The sequence below is a fragment of the Triturus cristatus genome, chromosome 3_2, assembly GCF_964204655.1.
Source record: "Triturus cristatus chromosome 3_2, aTriCri1.1, whole genome shotgun sequence".
In the NCBI taxonomy this organism is placed as follows: domain Eukaryota; kingdom Metazoa; phylum Chordata; class Amphibia; order Caudata; family Salamandridae; genus Triturus; species Triturus cristatus.
The window spans coordinates 534248582-534269071 of NC_140584.1; the positions used below are offsets into that span (position 1 = coordinate 534248582).

The following is a 20490-nucleotide window of genomic DNA, read 5'->3' on the forward strand; positions in this document are numbered from 1 at the left end:
CGTAAATGGATCATGGATGCTCCCTGGAAAGCATGCAGATTGCGATTTCCTAATACGGATTACCTATCTGCAGCTCGCTATACTGATTCGCTAAAATTCTCGAATTGAAAAGAATTCGCATAGCAAAAACAATGGTGCAAATGACTTTCTTACATACATAAATGCATTTTTTTGTGTTCGATAAGCAGTTTTCGACTGCTTACCGATTCACCAACGCTTTACTTCGTACATGTGTCCCATGGCTTTTGCATCAAGGAGAAGAAGGGTGTCCCAGCAGCACACATGGAAAAGGCAACCTTTAGCGACATAAAATGTCTAAAGGCAATATCTGATCAAGAGAAATTTGACCTGATGAATGATGACAAACATGAAGGATTGGAATATGATGTATATGTATGTTGAAGATGAATATATTGACCAAGAAGATTTTAAAGAAAATGAGGTAGCCATAAAAGATGTGATAAAGGAGGGGCATGGCTAGCGACAATATGGCAGACATGCTTAAGGTAGCTCTGCCAGGTAGACCCCAGTTATCCAAAGCAATCCTGATTCCAGACATCTCCTGGACAGCTGTGGCACCTTAATCATGGGACCATCAACAAACACCAACCGACGGTGCTACCTGGAGTCTCCACCCCCCTGAGATTGTCTCTGCGCCGCGGCTGACCTACTGCTGGCAGCGTGGGTCTACAGGCGTGCCTAGGCCCAGCGGCTGTGGCGTCGGCCCCACTGAACTTGCTGCCTGCCAATCGGGGGTCCCACAGAGACTGTGCTGCTGCTAACGGTGACCCATTTCCTCTGGTGAGTGAATTGGAGGTCACGGGGGAACCGGCTGGACCCAGTCATGCTGGGGTGAAGCCTACTTGACTGCACCCGTGGTGCTGCCCCTGTCTGAAGGGCGGCGCTGACTTGGCCCCACCCCTTTTTTTGGTTGAGTGTGGGCCTCTGTGTTCCCGGTGCAGTACCCAGGCGCTGTTTTCCTGGGTGCTGAGGAGTTGAAGGAGCATGCCCAGCCCGACGGTTGGAACTGGGCCCTGCTCCCGGCCGGTCTGTGCATGGAGCCCCTCCCCTCTAAGACCCACTGCATCGGTGCCCGTTGAGGGCGTGCAAACTCTGAGACTGCGGGGTGGTCAGACCGCATCAGTGCCCGCTGAGGGCGTGCAAACTCTGAGACTGCGGGGGGATCAGCGGCCCCAGGTTGGAACACCGGAGAACAGTGCATCGTGGGAGAGGCTCCCAGTGTTACCTCCAGGCATCTGTTGGGGCCACAGACCAGTGGAGAAGCTGGGAACCTACTGCTGCAACCTCCCTCTAGTGACACAATGAACTGTATTCATTTATGGAAGATACCTTGATTTGTAGTGATGCACCTTTTGAGCCGATGCCACTGGCCTCCCGCGGCAAGGTAGACTCTAAATATTGGGGGAAACGCCATAGCCTCACTGACCCTCTCGCCCTAGCGTGAGGCCCCCACCTGCTCACCCTGTCACAAAGAAAGCTGTTGCAAGCGCACCTTTTGCTGTGGAGTGGAGGCAACTTATACCGGGTGGGGGGCTCATCTGACCTTTATATCAACCCCCTGCATTCCACACCAGCAATGGAGTTTGTGCTGAATCTGTGCCGATGGCTGTGATGCACCCCGGAGAGGTCTTCAGTGAGTTTTGGGGCCCACAGCACCTGGGAGTATACCTGGGCTGCTTGTGCTACAGCGCTTCTATGGACCTCAGAGGCACTAGAAAGTGGGCCCACGACACGACACGTGCTTCATACCACTTGAGTCACTCTGATGCAACTGACTGCTGCGACTGGCTTCGCCCTAAATATTAGGGAGACACTGATGCCTCAGTCTAGCTGATCTATGGCCCTAGCCAAAGGATAATTGTTGGCAACTCCCATTTTGCTGCGGAGCAAGGACAATCCACGCAGCTTGCTCTGCTGAAGTTAACCTGCGCCCGTGTCTTGCCCCCCCCCCCCGGGAGAGGCTCTTGGTGACTTGGAAGCCACCCACGCCTGAGGAGCGTGCCTGGGCTGCTTATGCTGCTGTCCTTCAGCGGATTTCCTGGCTCTAGCAGCCGGGCACACCCCACATGCTCTCTGCCACTTGAGACTGCACTGTACCTGGGGGGGCCCCTTTGTGATGGGCCTCCTCCCATCGGGCTGCGCTGGCCCACCTGCAATGAACCTGCTCCCGCCTAATTCCCTCATACAGTTATTTTCAGTAGAGCGTGTGCACTGTGTCCCGATGCAAAGGTCCCCACCTGGCTCCAGCCCCAGACCGATGGTAATTTGCCTACTCCATTACCGTGACTGAGAAATTGTGGTTGATAACACCCACATCATACTGTTCCCCGACTATACTGTAACCTTGCAATATCATAGGGCCTCCTTCCTATCTGTCAAACTCCGCCTATGCTATCTGAACCTGAAATACCCACTGCTCTTCCTGGTGGGACTGTGGTAGTGACAGATGGCAAGACTCACTTCTTCACTAGCCAGAAGACACTTGAGAATGGCTGGAGACTTCAGGACTTGCTTATCCTCGCCGCGCTGGGGAGCAGAGCCCGGCACCGTCAGACCTGATGGCGAACACTTCCACGGGGGATGCAGAGCAACATGACAGCCTCCCAGGCCTGCTGTGGTCCCAGACCTGGAGCAGGTCATACAGGAAAGAAGACGGGCTCTCCAGTTCATAATGGCATTCAGCGACGCTCGACCTGTCACTAGACCCAATGAAAGCGAAGACGATTCCTCTGCTACTTGGCTTATGGATGCTGATGCCTTGGGGCCATCAGAAGTCACCCCACAGACAGCTGATGATATTATCTGAACTGCCCCTACTGGCACATGAAACTCTCATGGCAACGAACTACGTCTTCTCGCGTGACATTGCATGCTGTTGTTGTTGTTACTGACTGTCATTCCACTTATAGATGCTCACTCCCTATAAGCTCACACACTAAACACATATGATGCACACGATCAACCTTCTGCACATCTCACACCAGCTGGAAAACACACACCTACATTGCATAGGGTACACCGCCCTTGGCCACTGCACCCCAGACCAGTAAGACCCTTGGTCTCAAGTTTTACTGATGTATCATGCATACATTTTTGTATACCCATTTGGGTGGGTAACCCTTTTGTTTATCTGCCCACTAGTATTAAATGGTTACATCACATTTCTCCCCCCCACGTGGTGTTGCCTCCATGCCCCATCAGGATTCACCCCGATACTCTCTTCTATCCCTCTCCACTTCAGCTGCAAGCCTAGTCACTAATGTGACTCAGGTCAGCAGTCCTCCTGTACTCACATCATCAACATGACACACACCACTTTTATAGCCTGGAACATGTGGGCATGTATACCTCCTCACGTCTATACGCTGTCTATGCTTACCTTAAGCGCCGCTCCTCACAAGTAGCCATGATTCAAGAAACTCCCTTAACACTAACTGAAGCGAATTGGTGTGGGCAGGTCTACGCTACTAACTTCTCCTATGCACGAAAGGTCCTGCTCTGGACCAGACCTGAGGTCCCCTTCTCCACCGAAGAGGTGGTGACTGATAGTGAAGGCCGCTACGTCCTTGTTAAGGGCAGCCTTGACGGCCAACACATTCTCATTGATAGCATCTATGCTGCTAACACAGCGCAGTCCCAGTTCCTCGGACAGCTGTCAATCATGCTCTCTCGCTGGAGCAGAATCCCATGGTTCTTAGGGGAGGATTTTTTTTTTTTTTTTTTTTTTTTTTTTTTTTTTAAAAACCTTTATTCGTGCATCTTAAAAGAACAAATACGGGCCTACAACCGTCAGGCCGGCCACGATACAGTAAAGCACTGATACCCACATTACAGCCCCCGTGCATCAACGGTCAGGATTAACAACAGGTTATGAGTCACATACTGGAGATATCTTTGAAACCCGGGGAAGGAGAAGTGAAGGTTAATTTTAAGTTTTTTGATAATTTTATCAGAGAAAAAAGTCAATGAAGGATAAGAGCAAAGTAGATTCGAGTCCGCAAGATAGCTTCACCACACGGGCGAGCAGCAACATCAGTAAGAACAACAATGGGAGTAAAATCTCAATCAGTGAGGCGGTGCAGAGATATATCAGGATAGTCACATGAGCAAGTACGCGCCCCTCCAGAGCCGCCCCCACTCGATCCACCCCACACCCGGACCCCGAATCGAAGAAAGTAGAGCACAGAGACATAAAAGAAGAAAGGCCCATAGAACTAATTGAGAACAGAGTATTACCCCCCCACCCTACACCAATGCGGAGGCTACGGCCTACCCCCCCCCCCAGCATAGTGCCTGTCGCCCAAGGAACCCGAAATATAGAGAAGAGAGAAAGTAGGAACAGAGTAAAGAAGGGAAGAAAACAGAAAAGAAGGTGGGGAGGAGCCCACTAGACACCAGAGCGCCCCGAACCATCAGCCAGTTATGGCCCCCACACACTGAGAGCCCTCTACGCCAAAAACGGCATGCAAAGATACCATGGCACCACAGTTTAAGCAAGGGATACAAGTCGCGACAAGTGCGCGCAAAACATACATACAGTCCCAGTCCCAGGCCAGCCCGTCCATAAACCATAGCGATAGAAGTCAGACTAGCCCTGGCCCGATCGCGGGCTTGGGATTAAACCAGCTCCTGCGTGAAGGCCCCGTGTCCCGAGCAGACAAAGACAAGATGGCCGCTTGTGAGAGGATGGGGAAGTAGGATCACGAAATGGCCGCCGACCATCGAGTGAGGTCCCTTGTTGCACCACATAAAATCCAAACCTGGCAAGTAAGGTACAGGAGTTCCACAAAAAGGCAGCAGTGGGCCACCGCGGACGGTCCCTCGAAGCCGTTAAGTATCGCTCAGCAGGATAGCCTCGCGGACGCGATGAGGCAGGGAACAATGAAGCAGGCAGCCATGACCAGGGGGACAAAGTATCCGCAGTTGAGGTGGAGAGCGGTGGACCCTGGGCGCCGGGAGCACTAGATGAAGGCACCAGTGTAGCACAATCATACACCGCCGCTGCGTCCCCGCAAGAGGACAAGAGCACCGGAGGACCCACGCCCTGTGGATGACAAACAGTGCGCTCACGGCCCGCAGCCGACAGTATGGGGTCAAACCTCTCACTCAGCGCCTACAGGCCAGCGCACATCTGTAGTTGAAAGTCCCGCAGGACAGCCAGAACGGAGCCGCATGTCAGCGGAAGCTGGGCCCCAACATCGGCAGCAATCCGGGACGGCACTGTGGAGCTGGTGTCCGGAAGAGGGAGGGCGAAGTGGGCAGCGGGTGAGACCGGAGTATCACCCCCCAGCCGCGAGCAGGCACTCAACGCCATGTTTTGCCGCTATACGGTGCAATGGCCAGGGGGGGGGGTCGTGGCAAGTGGTCAATTCCCCTCAGGTCTACGCCGCAACAGGAAAGGCCGACAGTCGCTTATCTTCTCGCCGGTCCCCCTCGCCGCTGGCTAGGCAATAGGCAAAGGGGGCAGCAGCCCCCCACAGCTCGGTCCTCAGAGCGGGGCAGGAGACTCACCGCACCGGGGCCCACCCCACCGCTCCAGCCCGTCAGGCACAGGGTGCAGAAGGTGTCCGGCCGTCTCTCCCCGGGCTCATCCGGCAACGATCCATGGTGCGAGGCGAGATCGGGACCGCGGGGCTCAGGTTAGCGCTAGCTGATCCGGTAACTGCGGAGCTTCCAGGAGGCCGGCAAAGGCCGTAAGGGCGCAGGGTTTCAGTGCCGAGGACAAAAGCACCCAGAACTCGGGCATCCGGGCGGGTTGAGACTCCGGGAAAGCAGCAGCGCGGTCAGCGCGTCTTCGCACACGGTGCACCTCGAGAATCGGCGAGGATGGGCATCAGGATAGTAGTCCGAGGCCACGGACCGACGGAGCCGGGCGCTCAAGCGTCTGCTCCGGTCGCCATCTTGGCTCCTCCTGTAGGGGGGGATTTTAACTGTGTTCTAAACACTGACCTTGACAGATTCTTCCTTCCGCTACCCAGCACTCCGGCCACCTCCAGTGCTAATGCGTTACATGACTGGCCTCGGCACTGGCACTTGGTAGACATCTGGCAACAGTGCAATGCTCAAACAAAAGTGTACTCTTTTTTTCTTCACCACATCACCTCCATGTCAGGCTCGACTGATTTCTTGGCACAGAACCCCTACTGCCCTTTGTAACATCTACTGACTATACCTGGGTCGTACCCTTTTGGATCATAACCCACAGTGCCTTAAGCTAACATGGGACAATGGCATCCTCCCATACTGTCATACTGTCATAGCGCTTACGGCCAACGGCACTTGAAGACCCCTCATTTTGCACCTCTTTATATGCCACTATCGAAGAATATTTTGAACACAACCATGAGTCAGCGACATCCAGACTAATTGAGTGGAATGCACTCAAAGTGGCAGCCAGAGGCCACTGCTTAGGGTAGACTTAGAATGATGGCAGGCAGCTGGATGCTGATATATCTCATATAGAAAGCACCCTTTTACAACACAAGACGGATGCAGCACATAACCCCATAGCTGTTGCCACCTGCTGGCCACACAATGTGAACATGTCTCCCTTCTGGAGCGGCTGTGTTGTCTGAGCTATGCTGCTCACTCTGCATTCACACACACGACTGCTGGCAAGTCTAGCACATTATTGGCGTGGCTAATAAGTTCGGACCAGCCCCCAATCAAAAAGCAGAGCTAAATGATCTAATTACGCTATGTGAAATACAAGAGGCAATCAAAACCCTAGCCACTGGCAAAATGCCTGGTCCAGACAAGGCATACAAAACGCTCCTTGCCCCTCAATTGCTCATCCTCTACTAGGAGGCTCTGGAAGCCTCCTGCTTTTCTACCTCTCTACGCAAATCATTTGTGATATCACTTCCTAAGCCACACAACGACCACACTGAGCTAGGTTCGGATCGGCCCCTAGTGCTGCTTAAAACAGATTATTAAATACTTGCTAAGATCCTAGCGACTCGGCTGGCACCCATGGAACCCATGCTGGTACACTCCGACCAGAATGGATTTGTGCCATTGTGCAGCATGTCCTTAAACCTAAAATGCTTCTTCCGAGTCCTAAAATACGCTCTAGAACTGTGGCCCTGAGCGGGCTGTCTAGTACTGGATTTGGGAAAGGCCTTTGATTCGCTGGAATGGGCCTTTCTATTTGAAACACTAACTCGCAATGGCATTGAAGGTTGCCACCTAAAACTGGTTAAACGTTTATGCACCTACCCGACGGTTAGGGTACAAAACAGGCCCCCTGATATCAGACACATTCCAGATTCACAGAGGAACCCACCAGGGCTGCCCACTTTGAGCCCTGCTTATATCACTAGCCATAGAACCACAGGCACTTGCCCTCCATGCCGGGAGCACAGAATGGGGCATTCCGACATCTCTCTCTATGCTGATGACCTGCTCATCTATCTTCGCAACCTTCATTCCATCCCAGATGCTGTCACCCGAACAAAAGCCTGCGTTTCCCATCCATCCGGCCTCCGGGTCAATTGAACCAAATCTTGTTTGTTCCCTTTGACCCGCTCATTGGCAGACCAACATCGGTTTTTCAATTAGATCTGTGTGCCCTGGCAACAATCCACGTTCCACTTTTTGGGCATCATGGTATACCATGTTGAAGAGGATTTGTATGATGACAACTGCAACAGGCTGTCGCATCACTGAGAGCACAGATGGCTTTCTGGCGTACACGGCCGCTTTTGGTTGCAGGACGCATAGCGCTCCTTAAAATGGTCGCTCTTCCGCGCCCCCTTTATTATTTTGCTAATCTCCCTCACTACATCCCCGCTACCTTTTTCTGATCTCTGGAAAAGGTGTCACAGAATTTCATATGGAACGGCTCCCACTGCAGAGTAGACCTGTAGAAATGATACCTGCCCACGGATCGCAGCAGACTTGCAGTACCCCACTTTGACCATTACTATCTTGCATCCCAACTCCAATGGGGTGTAAATGGATGTCAGGCTTACAGCTTGCGGACACAGCGACAATGGCCCCGGCCTGCGGTCTGCAGGATGTACTCAACATGTTCCACCCCTGCACACGACGCCCGAAACAAAATCCCTTTTGCTGGGGGTAGCACACCATTGGTATCGCCGTTCTCTCTTCCTAACACATGCAGTGACCCCTTACACTCCAGCGATACCCTTGCTTGGCATGCCCAGACGAAACCGCATTACATCATCAGTGGAACTAACCGCCGAGCACGTGGTATGTATCTACACAATCGGAGACCTTTACCACACGTAACCTCCTAACTTAGGAGTGCCTAATAGAGGAGGACGGCCTCCCATCAGGTCACTTCCTCTAATATAATTCTTTGGGGCTCACCCTGGGAAATCGATGGGGCAGTATGACGCTGGAGCCCCCAAAGCATGCCACCATTGCAATACCTGCATGTAATGGGACCAGGCAGGCACCAGGTCCACTAGTTTGCAGACTCACTGTGCTCACATACTGGCCCGCGGCTCACATCCCTTCGTCGCAAGTGGGATGAGGCACTGGCCCACTCCTGCACCGAGAAGAAATGGGAGATGCTGCTGCAGGGCCCAATACATAGCCCCTGCAATGCCAGATTTCGCCTAATACAATACTACATAGTACACAGGGCATATCTCACCCCAGCAAAAATAAACCGATACTTCAGGCGTACAGATGCCACCTGCCCATGCTGCTCTCTAGTAGACGCTGCCCTTTTACACATGCTCTGGGGATGTCGGCATCTACAACACTCTTGGCAGGGAGTTACTGCACATTTGTCCATCTGCATGGGACGTTTGGAGCTGCACACCGGGAGGTGTGCATTCTTGATCTCTATCGCAGGGCTGAGAAAAACAGAGTCACGTTTGCGCTTCTTTGACTTAGGGCTGATGACAGCCAAATGCCTCATCACTCGTAGATGAAGGAACAGGAGCCCACATCACTCGCGGCTTGGACGCAGTCCCTTCTGGCTTGGGCCCAAGCAGAACGTGTCGCCCTGCACAAAGAGGACAATCTAGGACTCCGCATACACCATATGGGGGCAAATTAGGAGACTATACTAGTAAACTTACGGACTGCTGCTTAGTCGGCCCCAACAGCAGATAAAAACTTGCCACTGCACCTATCAGACGATATAGCACACTGAGCGCTGCGCCAGCTGCTAGAGCTGCAGAGGTTGCACATCATATGCCCTACACATGGTTCCAGGCCACTAACTGGTCATAAAGCCTCTACGTGACTACCAATTCAATGCTTAGTATGTATGAAACCGCATTGCTGTGGAGAGGGTGGGGGCTGTTTATTGCTAGATACATGATTGGCCTCCTTGATGACAAACATTGGTTACAACACACAATTTTTTTCCAAATTCGTGAAGATCCTGTTTTTGCAGGGGTAAGTGATGTTACTTGCAAATATTTTGATGACTGGCAAACGGATTAATGTAACGCAAGGTAAATCACGCAATTGTACCTCGTCAATCCACTACGATGTACACTAAGTAAAATATTGCTCCATTTGTGCCAACTATGTATGAAACTTGTAAAACAAACTTCCAAAAACAGAATTAAAAAAAAAAAAAAAAAGAAGTGATGAAGGTTCCACAAGGGTTGAAAATGTTTAGTCTGAATGCCATCCAACACCCACAAGTGCTTGTTGGTGGCCTAACGAACTTGTAAACGATTATGTAATGGGGGATGCATAAACCTTTAGATAGAGAATAAAAGCGGATGTGGCGTAATGGCCAGAGCTGCCTACTGGAACTGGGGAACCATGTTCGAGTCTCTGTGTCAGCTCAACATCCTGTGATTCTGGGCAAATCACGTAATCTCTCAGTACCTAAAAACAAATTAATGTGTTCTTGTGTAATGAAACCGGTCCTCATGTAAAGCATTCCAAGACCTTCGGGTCGAGTTCGCACTATATAAAACTGCTAAATAAATAAAGTAGCTAGAAGAGTAATGAAACCAGAGTGACTAAGATAAATTATTGATTCAGAAGGTATTACTTTTCTATTCAGGCTTGACAGGGACCTTTTTAGAGAGTAAGAAAAGTCCCTCAAGCAGTGTCTGGATACGCTTTTGGATGTTATTAGCCCATCAGCACATATCTTGGATGTAGCAGGGAAGACCAAGTTGAAAGGAGTGGAGGTTGATGGATAATTGCTGTGAGGTGAGAGACAGAGATCTTTGTTCTTTGAATAATGCTAATTCAGCATTATTGTCAGTGAGGTGAAAAGCTATTCGCATGTGGATTATCCAGAGTTAGGTGGCTTGGCCAGCAAGGAGACCATTGTTGGTCAAGGTGGAAGAGTAAAGGGAAATATGTCCCTACTTTCACTGCTAACTACAAAGCTCAATGCAAAGAGTTTTTGGCAGCAGGGATGTTTTAGAAAGGTCAGGAGCAGGGGCCATTTTCCTGACTAGGGAGTAGCAAAGTTCAGTTTTCAGATACTATGTAGTGGTTCCTATTGGGGATTCCCAACTAAATCATGATTTTCCCAGAAAGGGTAAAAAGATACCAAGGGAAAACCACCTGAGGATGCGGACAATTCCTGAGTTTTATGGAGATTTCGATTGGTTCTTCCCAAATAAAGGTGAGAGGCAGTTTGAATACATTTTTATATAAACTGGAAGAAAATAACAAATGATCATGGATTTTAGAGAGCACCAGCCTTCCAAATAGAATGGGTTAAATTACCATTACAGGAGGAGTAACCAATGGAACTGGTTTTAACAATAGATCCGATGAATTTTAGAGATGTTAGCAGTGTTTAAATGTTGGAAAATGGGGGCCATCATAGAGATGGAAGAAAGAGACCAGGTACATTTCTGCATGATATTTTCAATAGAAAAGAAGAACAAAGGGTAGAGACCGGTAATACATTCCAGGAAATTACACAGGGTTTAGTTTACATGCACTTCCTGACAGCAGAGATCCATCTTTAAAACAATATTTTTTGCAGGATGGCGATTGGGTCGTGAAGTTAGATCTAAAGGATGCTTATTTCACTACCCCCATAGCAAAAGAGACTCAGGGGTTTCTTCCATTGGATGTTCACTATTTTGCAATTTGGTCTTCCGTTGGAGTATGAATGAAGCTATATTTGCATGACCTTTTAATTATGTCTCGGAATTACAAGGGGTTAGAGGAGCACTCACTACCGGTAAAGAGTTTCTAGAGAATTTAGAGTTCATAATCAGTATGGAAAGAGATATGGATACCTCGAGCAAAGTTTGAGAGGTTTTGGATTATCAGGTGAATATTGGGCTACCTCAGTTTTGAATCTGTCGAGTAAGAAAGTGAGACTCATTAGGTCAGAGATTCATCATTTGTTTAAAAAGGAATGCAGCAAATATGGGACATTAGCACTAGTCATAGGGCTTCTCTCACCACCAGCACAGGCAGTTCCCCTAGACGTCCCCATTACAAGGCACTTCATCATTTGAAGGTGAAGGATTATAGAGAGGACCTCTAGTATAGGGGTCAATTGTGCAAGCTGGAAGAGGCAGCATTGACTGGAGACTTCAGATGCTTGGAACAGGCATGCAGTTTTCGTCTGTCACCAGATTTTTTTGGGAGTCTGATGTAAGTTGCCATGGTCGGGAAGCTCATTTAGGACACTTCAAGAGAGGTGGCTGGTGAACAGAAGAGAGACTTCTTCAAAACAATTGGTTAGAAATCTAGGATGTTTTTAGAGAAGTTCAGAAATTGTGCAGTTCTTTTATGAACAGACAATTTCCCTGCATTGAGGCACATAAACCATTTAGTGGGTAGCAGATCAATTCACCTGTTGGAGCTGACAAAGAAGTTGTGGCATTATTGTTTGAATCACACAATTGCGGTCAGTGCAAAATGTCTACCACGTCCGGAGAACAAGGCTGCCGCCTTGATTTCCAGTTATTTAACAGATTACAGCAGCTGTAAATTGAATCCTGAGTATTTCAGGAGCATGCAGGACAGATTTAGAAGTGGGCTCAGCTTCAGGATTACTTCAGTTGGAGTTCAGATGAGCTGTTATGCTTTTCCATCCTTCATCATAATTCAGAGAGTTTTGATGATGTTGTGGATACAGGGATGGCAGTTGTTTGATAATGCAGTTTTGGGCTCCTTAATGGTGGTTTACAAAGGTAATGGCAGTGAAGGAACCTTTCTTAGAGCATTCGTCGGTAGTGAATGGGGTTCAAAACCACCTTGTTCGGAGGACAGCAGAAGAGAGCCAAAGAATTTTAAGGCCTTTCACTGGACGCTGCAGGTCTTCATAAATACTCTTGGCTGGCAGATACTAGAAGAAGGTATAGAGGCACATGGAATATATGGTTACATTGAAGAGAAAAGAATGTATTAATGTGTGTATTCTGCAGCAATTTTGGCAAGCTTTTTGAAGGATTTGTTTGCAAAGGATGTAATTTAGAGACAATCATTCACTCATTTGCATGAGGCCAAGCACCTATCAAAATGGGTAACGCCTCCTCATGCTCTCGTAATATGTGCGCCTATACGATCTGTTTTGTAGAGGGAACCACTCAACCATCTGCAACTTCTTCCATAATACAGAGTGCTTTGGGGATGAAAGGAGCACGTGCAGACATCCACTATAAACATTGCACAGAAATTGTCAGAGATCATAACCATCTGCCATCCATGGCAGAGACAGAATCACAAAATATAGCGCAAAACCATTAGGAAGTTTCAACCGACTGTACAGCTCCCACTTGAACAATTATCTAAAACTGTGCCCACATTATTCTCTCCTTCCGAAATAATCGGCCAAATACCACCAGATCGAAACCTGAACATTAGCTAGAAAAAGTCGAGTTGGTAAGCAAGCCGCAACAGCACCCACAATCTTTTCCGACATAGTTATCTCACCCTCCTCATCCCACACACCAAAGAAGACCTTGGGCCTGAATTAGAGTTGAAAGGGCTTGACGTCCGCCACCCTCACTTTATTCCACTCACCAAAGGGAGATGCCCATGGACACCTCTATACATTGGCAGAAACCGCCGCCAACTGTCAAACTTTTCCAAAGTTTTTTTATTTTTCTATAACAAACTCCCAAAGCGGGAGTTTGTTTTTGAAAAATAAAAATGTAATGGCTCACACACCATGGACGTTTTCTCCAATGGTGCGGAGGTCATTATTTTTTTTCCATATCCTTCACCACAAGGCTTTATCTGGCGGTGACTGACAAGAAAAAAGCACATAATGCTGTCCACCCTAAATAGGGTAGACAGTGTTATTGGCTTCTTCTGACAGCCCCCAAGGCCTCAGGCCGACGGAGGAGAGTTTACACTGATGAAATAAATGTTACTCTTCTGCATAACCTGAAGGTTCAACACTCTCAAAATCGGGTGGGCGGACCGAAAGTTTGGCAGAGAGGGTACTTCATCGCCATTGCGCCCTTTATTTTGTATGATAACCTAAAAAATGAAAAACGAATACAAAGTTTGGCAACACCAGATAATCTCACTCTAACACAAGCCCCCTTTTGGTTAATAGATGGGACTTTTTAAATTTAAACATTCCCCCAACTCTTCACCAAAATTTACACAAAACATGACAATACCGTGATAACAATGTAACATACATTTTTGTCTTACTACGAAAGAATAATGTAGTCTATCTTTTTTTTATAATTCTTTTTTTGAACAAATGAGAATCGACAACTTAAGGTTCATCATGATGTTAATAAATCCTTAGTACATTGCATTTCCATTTTGATCAGCACGAGTCATGATTTGTAATTTATTACATCATTTTACGGCAAGGAGGGTCGTCATGTGTGGGAACGTTCGGGGGGGGGGTACAGATACTACTTCGATACACATTCCAGTCATTCTAGATTGGGAGTGTAGTCTATCTTGTGTTTTTATACTTAATTCATCAAAAACAAAAATAAATCCCCTTCAGGAATGGAATACAATGACATTAACATGCCAATAATATTTGCATTCGTACCAAATAAAAAAGTGCCAGCTGTCTTAAGTTATTATCTACAATTCACCAAAGAAACAAATACTTCTCAGAAAAAGTACTAATAGATTTTGTGCACACAATGATGCACACAATCACAAACATATACCAGCCTTATCTCATGCAGAACCTAATGAACTAGTGGAAAGGGTCAACAGAAAGATCAAGGGATGCATTCAAATGACTTGTAGTTGTGACAAAAGTTGGAGAGCCGAGCTGTAAGAATGATTGCTTGCTTATAGGATATTTCTCAGTACAGCATTACAGATTGTTATCACATTTCAGAGTAATACTGTTTCAGAGTGGAATATTTTCTGGATCTCGGAGTGTCGAGCGTGAGCAGAGCTTGTCTGAAAGTTGTGTTTCCAAGATAAGCATTCAGGTTAGTTCCTGGTGATCACCTTGTGATCTCCATTGCAGGGTGATGGACCTTGGGGATTCAACCTGGTGATAGAAGCAGCGGTGTGATGTGCTGAAACTTTTAGAGATAAGATGGGCTACTGAAGGAAAGGCCACTTTAAATGAGAAGGCAAGATAAAAGCAGTTGGATCTGTAGAGCATTTTCATAGTCTATTCGTAACATTACTATTGCACGGATGGCCAGTTTAAGACCTTAGTTTTGGGGGGGAGGCTACGGAGGAACTGTAGATGAAGTCTGATCTTCTTGGCCAACGGCTAGACGTGTAGATCAAGGTGGAGTATTTTATGGTCTTTGAACCAAAGAGATTTAACTCAGGTGATAGTTTTTTTTTGATCCCCATAGTCTTGAATTTAACTTAGTTTGATATTTGTAATTCAGTTTTAAATGTCAATAGCAGAGGAGGTGAGGGTCTTGTGGCTGTTGGTGTCAAGGGCAAGTGTCTTTTGCGAGGGCTTCAAAACTTTCTTAGTTTGAAGGTATTACCTCCGACCACCATGCAGAAACCTTAGTCCTTCCCCCCACCCCCATTTGAAAGAGGGAGCTCAATTTAGCTTAAGAAGGCAAAGGCAGCTGGAAGGGAAAAATCCGGAAGCCAGAAAAAACCTTTCAACTAGATCAGCCAGCAGTCAAGACAAGGGCTAAGTAAGAGCACAGGAAACACGTGAAAGGGGTTTCCAGAGGCGTCCAGCGAGCAATCCATCAACCAGCACAATTATGATGCTGTGAGACCTTGTTCAGACTCCTTTTATAGTGACAGTAAGAAAATAAACCTATAAGAGCAAACAGGAAGTCATTCACTTGCATGATATTCTGGGAAATCCTTTTATCCCTAAAAGGAAAAACATGACTATATTCCCAAAAGGAAAACAAGGTGTGGAATCCAACTAAAATAAAGCAGGTCAAGAAAAAAACTGAAATAATGTTCTGGTACTTGCTTCATTACAGAGTTGTGACAATGTCATTTTACAAGTCATTCCCATGCATGTGACGTAATAGTGACACTGGGAACAAGGCAAAAATAAAACTCGCCCATTAATGCTATGCGCAGCTTTCAGTAGAGGGCCACGCATGCGGGACAAAGCTGTGCACGTGCTACTGTGTCCCCGATCAGAGCCTCAACTCTGTGCCCGCCCACAGCGGCACACCGCAGCAGGTAAGTTTCATTTTCTAACAGTTGGAGGATTTCATTTTAATATTTAGAGGGCTGTTGTCAGCATAATATTTGTAGTAAAAAGAGGTGTTATTTTTTTTAGTACATTGTGTAGCGGTTCAACATACAGACTGGAGAGTAGAGGGGGGTGGTATACGCTGTGGTACTCTACATGTGACACTGACAGGGGCAGAGAAAAAATGTCCTATTTTGATCAGTTGCATTTCCTGTTTTTTAGGATTTAAGAAGGGTATCATGATTGATAGCATTAAAGGATGCCTGTAGGTAGAGCAGAACTAAAAGGCTATAATTTCCATCATCTAAGAAACGTTAAGACATACATTTTCAGGATGCAATTTTCAATGCTATTGCCCACAGAGAATCCATTTTGGAAATCGCCTAAGAGGTGATTGTTTTTATGCATTTTTTCTAGCTGGCTGGCTACACATTTTTTTAGGGTCTTTGAGAAGAAGGACATGCATGTGACCTGCCTGCTGTTTTCAAGCACATCCCAATCGGTGTTCGCCTTTTAAAGCAGGGAAGCGAGGTGCCATACCTTGAACCCTGGTTCAAGAAGTAGATGATGCCAGAAAGATGTCAGGGCATCAGAGTGTTCTTTGGCGTGAGGAGGTGGGTTGGGTTCTGAAACTAAGCGAGATGGCTTTTGTTTTGTGATGGATTTTTTTCAGTATATTCAGGGCAAAGAAGTGAAAGCATTCCAGGTGGCCAGAGGATGCTTCTTGATGAAACTGTCAGATGCAGGTGCCTGTTTAGCTAGATTATTCCTTAATTTTCATGATTTTATTGGACAAGGGGCTGGCTAGGTAATTCCATTTGGATTCTGTGTTAAACGTTGGGACCTCCTCTGTAGTTTGATGCTGCACTATCTGGTAGATTTATCTAGAGCAGTTTACTTTTAAGCAAGTTCAAATACCAGGAAGGAGGATTTCGTTTGTATATGATACATTTATTAAAAAACAAAAATCCAGTTTGAGGAGGTGTGTAGAGGTGGGAGATTTCCTACATCTTCATGTGTTCCTAGGTTTGTCCAAAACTTGCTGACTTCATCATTGCACCAGTTAGAGGTTAGCTTAGTCCTTTTGGTTTTCATGGTGGCAGGGGCTAAATTCTCAATGACAGTGAGAATCTCTATGCATTGTGGCTCTGCTGACTCAGCAGGGTTGTACCAAGCTCTGCTATTAGTTTGACTAAGTGGATCAGGGAGTCTTTGATCTTTTTTTACCAATATGTTTGTGGTCTCTAGAGTTTACCACTCTGGTTTCTGGTTTTGCATGTAGAATGAGTCGAGAGGTAAACATTTTGAAGGATATTTCATTTGGGTAAGGTGCGAGACATGAAAGGGACCTTCTTAACAAAGGTCTGGTTCATAGTTACCCCCTTTTTAAGCAGGGAAGATGCAATGTTACAGGTTATTGTCATGTAAGAAGGTGTTTCAGTGGAAGCTGACGCACCACTATAATCAATAAATCTCTCCAAGAAATATTAATTCTATTTGATTTGGGTCTTATGTTTGTGATCTCTATTGGGGTACTTTAGTGAGTTAAACGCTTTGGGCCCGATTATGACTTTTGACGGTGTGAGGGCGGGTAGCTCGCCACCGCCGTGCCCCCGCACCGCCAATAGTCACCGCCGCTGCCAGAATACAAGGTTTTTGTAGTCTGGCAGGCAGGCGGCATAGTGAGCCTAAAACAGCACCGCCGCAGGACCACCAGTGCACGTTCCTGCACAGGAAGAAATGCACCATGTTGTGCATTTCTTCTTGTTCAAGAACAGGGGGTGCAGAAATACAGGGGGCACAACATGTGCCTCCCTCCATGCACCCCTGTGCACAGGGGCAAGAGGGGGCCAAGTAGGGCCCTTTTCTATCCTCACCGCCAGCCTTTTCATGGAGGAAGAACCTTCATGACAGCGCTGGCGGTGAGGAAAGTCGCAAAATACTTGCCGTGCCTCAGGGCACCATCAAGCATATTTCGGCCCTCAGACTGCCGATCCCTGGCGGCTCCGGTGGTACAATGGCAGTCTGACCGCCGAAGTCCTGATGGGCGGTCAGACCACTTGCCACCACGAGTCTCACGGTCCTAAGCCTGCCAGACTCATAAAAAGGACCTTTATATTTGAGGAATAACGTACATGTGTGTGGCCCCTTCCCCTGCTTTTTCAGTTCTGTTGAGGTTAATAATGTAACCTGTAGGTACTTAGACATCGTGATGCTGGGGAGAACGCACTGAGCCTTGCTTCTGTAAGCGCTAGAGCATCAAGTCCAGGAAAAAGGCAGATACGGAAGTGTCCTTAGAAGCTGTACACCATCACCAATCCAGTGTTATAAACGGTCTTCTGGGACTCCTAAACAACAGAGGGTTCACTGAAATAGATCACCTTGTCTTTACAGTCAGAGATCTGTCCCAGGAAGCTTTCAGGCCTGGATGTGCTGAGGGATCCTCTGCCCAAGAGCCCTGAAAACACTGTTGGGGGAAGCAGCACACAATGCTTTGCATAAATATGTTCGAGTTGCTGGTGCTGCCATGCACTAATGAAATCTTTTAATGAGTTTACATCCAAAACTGTCTGTAATACTTATGGTTTTTTAGCCACTATAACTGGAAAATTGTGCTGTAATATGAATCATTGGAGCTCATTTTTTAGCAAAATGTTTGGGGGGAGAACTCCTCTTTCCCAAAAAACGTCTAAAGTTTATCATACACATATACTCAAATATGTTGGTGTGATTCCACTGCTAAAGAAACCACTATTGGATCCCACTAAGCCCGAAAACTTCCGACCGATTTCTCTCTTGCCCTTGGTTGCTAAAGAGGCGGAGGCACACGTCAATAAGGTTCTCTCTGATTTTTTAAACAACAATAAGATCTTAGACCGGTCTCAGAATGGATTCCGCGCTGGCCACAGCACCGAAACAGCACTCTTAGCGGTGAGTGAACATCTGCGTTCCATCCTAGATGAAGGTCAAACAGCTGCACTCATATTGCTCGATTTGAGTGCCGCGTTTGACACGGTCTCCCATCAGATCCTATTGCGCCGGCTAGAAGAAGCTGGAGTAAAAGATCTTGCTCTGGAATGGTTTCGTTCCTTCCTGTCAGACAGATCATTCCAGATTTATGCCCCCCTTTTGCTTCTTCCACTCAGCCCATTGAGCAGGGGGTACCACAAGGCTCGGCTTTAAGTCCGGCTCTGTTCAACCTCTATGTTCAGCCCCTGGCAGTAGTCACACGCGACCATGGTCTCACCATGTTCTCTTACGCGGATGACACCCAATTGGTGGTGGCTCTCTCGGATGATCATGCTAATGGTGCCACCCAGTTTCGGAAGGGTCTCGAGGCGGTTGCAGGCTGGTTGACGGAGAATTGTCTCCAGCTCAATGCCAGTAAATCCGAGGTGCTTCTGGTGGGGAGGGATAAGGGGCTTTGGAACACTCAGTGGTGGCCCCCCTCCCTGGGCCCTGCCGCTACCCCTAAGCTGGTGGTAAAGAACCTTGGGCTTTGGTTCGATTCTACCCTGGGTTTCCAAGAGCACACCAAAAAAATCGCAGGCACTTGCTTTGGTCTGTTAGGCGGCCTAAGGCCTATTCTACGGTTCTTCGACTCGACCACACGTCAACTTATAGTCCAGGCTACCATTCCATCAGGCTTGATTATGCGAACTCCTTGCTGCTGGGCGCCAATAAAGCGGAACTGAACCGTCTGCAGCGCGTCCAGAACACAGCTGCACGAGTATTACTCGGACTATCAAGAACGTGCTCTGGATCCGGGGCTGTTCACCGCCTCCACTGGCTCCCTATCTCAAGGAGGGTCGAATTCAAGACCCTGTGCCTCACCTTCAAAATTCTTAAGTTCTCCTCACCTGAGATCCTGTCGGGCCTGATCCCTCCTTGCGTCCCTGGCCGCATTTTGCGCTCATCCGAATTGATCCTGGCTTCTGTCCCCAGAGTTAAGCGATCTAGAGCTGGTGGTAAATCTTTCCGTCGCCTTGCCGCCAAGCTGTGGAACTCCCTCCCCTTGAAGATCCGCAGCTTAGATTGTCTGATATCCTTCCGTAAGGCTATCAAAACCTTCCTCTTTCCCATGGCTTAAACGTCTCTCGTTTGGAAACTGCTGTCAGCGCCGGGACGCCCCTTCGCCGGGGCAGCTGTGCGCTTTATAAGTGGTTTTAACATAACATAACATAACATAACATAACATAACATAACATTAATAGGTTGCTCTTAAATACAAATTCATCCCTATAAACAAAGTAGTGCAACTATTTTGTTCAATGCCAACTTGCCACACAAGAATGCATGTGCGGTTCTATAACAGAATGTCAACAATGCAGCTAAAAGACAAGAGATACAACCTTTTCCACCATCTCAATCACACACAAACAAGGGCCCAATGTAAAAGACCTTCTGTGTTTGCCGAGCCGGTTTGCAAAATTACAGGCTTTGCAACAACAAAAAACACACATTGCAATGTGCTACAGGTACCTTACGATTCTGTAGAAGTATTTCTGACACGCAAAGTGCATTTTGTGACTCTTCCAGAATTCCAAAAAGGAGGGGAAATGAAAGGGGCGCCCCCTCTTTATTGTAAGTTGCAATGATAAGTATCAATGCTTTGCGACCACAACGGTGTTCACACACCTCTGGCTAGTTATTTACATGTGGTGGAGACCCATTTGTAAAGTAAAAAGCGTCCTTGTAAATGGTGGCACTCTTTGCATTCCAACATTTTATTTTAATGCATGTCCTAGTAATATACCTTAGGGGGCTGCTGGAAAAAAAAAGTTGACATGCAGGGATTGAGGTCTGATGTGCCTCAAAGGACTTCATCCCTGAATCTGCAGGAGTTTACAAAGGCTCATAAAATGCCTTTTACCTCATACTTAATGATGAAGCCGGAGGTTTTGCAACCTCTTTTTTTGTGG

General features: G+C 47.4%; 1 protein-coding gene across 1 annotated transcript in view; it reads right to left on the minus strand.

Moving 5' to 3' along the window:
* Positions 1–20490, minus strand: part of LOC146857660 (zinc finger MYM-type protein 1-like) — a 52636-nt gene that overhangs the window by 1003 nt on the left and 31143 nt on the right. The gene's annotated exons all lie outside the window — the stretch shown is intronic.